Genomic DNA, 4,141 nt, shown 5'->3' on the forward strand with positions numbered 1-4,141 from the left:
GACAGGGGTGCCGGCGTCAGGAAGTGACGGGCCAACCCCGGCGCGAAACTCGGGCTGTGGGTGCATTGCCCTGCGGGCTTGTCTGCAGAAAGTGCTTAAGGAGACGCTTAAGGAGGGGAGGGAGGGCTGAGCAGCGATTGGATGGAAATCTTCCCAAGTAAATTATGGAAAATCAAATAACCAGCCACAGAAACACCCTTCCCGGGCACATGGACAGCACTTGGAAGCTGACGGATGTTGAGATAGCCATGCGTTCGCTGATTTTTCTTTCGGTTTCTCTAACGCTAACTTTCCTTCAGTCTTAGGACCTTTGCACTTGAGGTGCCCGTGCCTGGCACTCTGCCCCCAGACCTTCCTCTTCCTGCGTCTGTTTCCAGCTCTTCCCTGCAGTGTCCACTCAGGCTGGCATCTGTGAGTCTTCCCTAACCACCCAGCACACTCAGTCATTGAACACGTTTACTGAGCACCTACTATGTGCCAGGCACTGTTCTCTAAGTGCAGGGGAATCACATACCAGGCTTCCAGTCCTGTTCTGTTTAATCGTAGTATTTCTGACTCTGCGGAATTACCTTGTTCATTTTCAGTTTGCACTTTATTATCTGCCATTCGCACTAGAATTTAAAAGCCCAGAGAATGGGGGTCTTGGCTGCCTTGTCCTCTGCTATCTGCCCAGCCCCAGGGGCTGTGCCAGGCACTTCGTAGGTGCTCAGAGTCATGAATGGATCTTATTCACTTAGTGACTATGCATTCTTATCATACCCATTCTACAGGACAGGAAACGGAGGCTCAGGTCTAGGCCATGCAGAAGCCACAGAGCTAATGAGTGCCAGAGCAGAAGCATGAATCATTGCAGCTACAAAGACTGTTGCTCTTTCTCTCAGTGAAGACAGCCCAGTACCTTGAATGGAAAAGGCTGTGGGTGGGGTCAGGGACCAGCTATCACTGTGGAATCTGTGACTCATGCATGCCTTGTAGAATGCTCTGGGTCTTCCTCTGCTCATCTCCTCACTGGCCAATCAGGGCCAAGAATCGCTCTGCCTCCCTAGAGGGCTATTGTGAAGGTCAACTGGGTCAGTGGTGTGCACCCTTCAGGGGCAGAGGGAGTTGTATCTGAGCACGGGGGCCTTGTCAAGATAGGACAATAGTGACTCTATGGAAGCGATGCCCACAGAAAGCCTCCAGCCAGCCCTCCTCTCAGTGTCTGGAGGCCCCTTCCAGCCAGATTGGCTTTGTGGAACCAGGCACCGTTCTGCACAATGTCTTGGCTTTGCCCTGTCTCTAATTCGATTCGAGATCCTGTATTGAACACTCTTGACTTTGGACATTGGATCCAGTTACAGCCATGCCCGCTGCCCACCCGGCACCCCAGTCACCCCCACCAAATAGCACACAGGACCTAATCCATACCAGGCTTCCGGTCTGCCACTTGCCCTGCGCAGCCTGCCCCGAGGGCGCCTGGTGGACACTCGTCCGGAGCAGGGCCTTCCGGGAAGGTTTATCCCTCTCGTGTATGCCTTTGAAATTTTTGAGGTTTGGTGTTGGACTTTGAAAATGTTACTTTCCTCATCCGGAAAAGGAGGGTCACTATGCCCCTCACAAGGGTTGTTGTGAGGACCACATGAGGATATACAGCTAAGGGGCTCTTAGTGGTGTCTGGCACACAAGGACGCGCGCAATAAAAATTAGCTGCTGTTATTCTTGGTAAAAGATACTTCTAAGATGTCTCCTATCAACTCCTCCCAAAGGAATGTGGGGGTTGTGTTAGACGCAGCAGTTATCAACCTGTGGGTCGCGACCCCTTTGGGGGTCGAACGACCTTTCACAGGGGTCACCTAAGACCATTGGAAAACACATATATAATTACATATTGTTTTTGTGATTAATCACTATGCTTTAATTATGTTCAATTTGTAACAATGAAATTGGGGGTCACCACAGCATGAGGAACTGTATTAAAGGGTCGCGGCATTAGGAAGGTTGAGAACCAATGTGCTAGAGTGAGAAGCCTTTTCATAACCATGAAGAAAAACACCCAGAATTTATTGAGTAGCGGGTGAGGTTGTAGGCATTGCAGATACAGCAGGGGGAAGGCTAATGCTTGGGCCAAAATTGCTAGATTTAACAACAAAAAAACCCCCACAAAAAACCAAAAAAAATAGGACACCCAGTTACATTAGATTTTCAGATACACAACAAATAAATACTGTTTTAGTAGGAGTATGTCTTAATATTGCCAAGGACATGGTTCTACTAAATTTAATGAATATAAATTATTCATTGTGTATCTAAAATTTAAATGTAACTGGTGTTCTGTATTTTATCTAGCAACCCTACTTGGGCCCCACCCCCAGAGATTCTGATTCTGCTGGTCTGGGGTTGGGCCAGGCATAGGTATTGTTCACAAGTTCACCAGGCATTTGCATGTGTACCCAGTGTCAGGAACCACTGATGGAGGGCCTGTCTATGCATTTTATTCTGCATGAGATGGTCAATTGTGGAGGGTTGGGGGCAGTGATGTGACATGATCTCATCTTTTAAAAGGATCTCAGTAGTAGACACAGGTAACCAGCTAGGAAGCTGTCATAATAGGCTAGGCCAGGAAGGGGCCTGGGTTTGTTGAGCGCCTACTATGGGCTAAGCACAATAAGAGCATATCATGGAGACATAGGTTCTTGGGTTCTGCCCAGACCTACCCAGTGTAGAATTTCTTGGGGGGTATGGAAGCCTAGGAATTTATACTTTTAACAAGTTTCCCTGGGAAAAGAAGAAGAAACAATAACAACAAGTTCCCTTGGTGAGTCCAGTGAATAATCAGATTTGGAGCAACTGAACGATTGGATTCTATTGTCTCAGAAATTATAGAAATAACGTGAATACTGGTTATTCATGGTTAGCATTACCCTGTGGCTGGCTCTGCATGCTTTCCATACATACTTCATATCATTTAACCCTATGTCGTTTATACTATTATTAGTCCCATTTCACAGAGGAAAGAAGGAACTGAGGCTCAGAGAGGTTATATAACTGGCCAGGGTCACCGAGCTACAAGACGTTAGAGCCAGGATTTGATCCCAGATCCGGCTGATTCTGCTATCCTGCCCTCTCATAGGCTTAAACATCAATACAGGTTCAGAGATATTTATATGAGTTGCAAATAAAGGATCCCCAGCAGGGAATGGCTCCTTTGCTCTGTCCCATAGATGTCCATCTTCCCAGGACATAGGTGGGGCCTGGCCTGGCCTGGGATTTTGTTGAATGGAACTGCATGCCCGGGTGATGTCACATGAAGGCAGCCCCACATCCCTTCCCACAGAGCATCGTTATGATGCCGTCATGATGAACTTGAGACTGAGTGACTCAGAAAATGGTTTATGGTCACTTCTTTCGTAAATGACGCGCAGAATAGACAGTGCTCCGTAGGGAGGGACTGGACACACCTTTAGAGGAAGGACAGGGCGGAGGGTGTTGCAGATGGTTTGTGGTTGCCATGGATATTGTCATTGCTGAGCAATCTCTTGTTTATGTTTCCAAGGCAACTTTGACCCCGAAGAACTTAACGTCTTCTTGTTAATTGGACCATCAGCTGGAATTGGCTAAGCTACATGGCAGGGGTTTGGGGTCAAAGCCATTTGGGGTAATATTTCCCTCCATTGTTCTTGTCTGTTAGGAGATTAGGACTTGTCTTATTTATCCTTTTGTGTTCTTGTCCTGAGATTTGCAAATATTAAGACTGTCCTGTTCCTCCCCACCGTGTCTGAGCCAGGAGACAGAAGTGGAGAGAAACAGTCTTCATGAAGGCCCAGGTCTTCATTTCATCATTGCCAAGGCCCAACAGGAACCTGTCTTTGTTCCCTGGCTCCCTGGCTTGTGGCAGCTTGTTTGGGCTTTGGAAGGGCTGCAGGTCATGGTGGAATTTTTTAGAAACCAGGGGCTTGGACAGCTCCTGTATTGGTTCAGGAATATTGGTTGCAAGCAACAGAAACGGATTCTGGCTATCTAAAGAAAAATAGTAATTGTAGAGAAGAAACCTGAGTGTTTACTGAATCAACCAGTGGCTCAAGGACCAGAGCTGTGGAGCCCATCTGGTCTGCTGCTGCTGCTGCCACTTTCCAACTTGCATCCCTCCATCACTTACCCCCCC

The 4,141-nt window shown here is 47.7% G+C and overlaps 1 long non-coding RNA gene across 2 annotated transcripts in view; it reads left to right on the forward strand.

Moving 5' to 3' along the window:
* Positions 1 to 11: 11 nt before the first annotated feature.
* LOC102246827 overlaps positions 12 to 4,141 on the forward strand; it is an 8,304-nt gene continuing 4,174 nt past the window's right edge. Inside the window, exons 1-2 of one of the 2 annotated variants that reach the window (XR_001359956.1) lie at positions 12 to 56; positions 300 to 411. This is a non-coding gene — a long non-coding RNA (uncharacterized LOC102246827). Of the gene's footprint in view, positions 57 to 112; positions 412 to 4,141 lie in introns of those variants that run through there. The other variant, XR_001359955.1, reaches the window with a different exon arrangement.

This window comes from Myotis brandtii, unplaced genomic scaffold (assembly GCF_000412655.1).
Source record: "Myotis brandtii unplaced genomic scaffold, ASM41265v1 scaffold754, whole genome shotgun sequence".
In the NCBI taxonomy this organism is placed as follows: domain Eukaryota; kingdom Metazoa; phylum Chordata; class Mammalia; order Chiroptera; family Vespertilionidae; genus Myotis; species Myotis brandtii.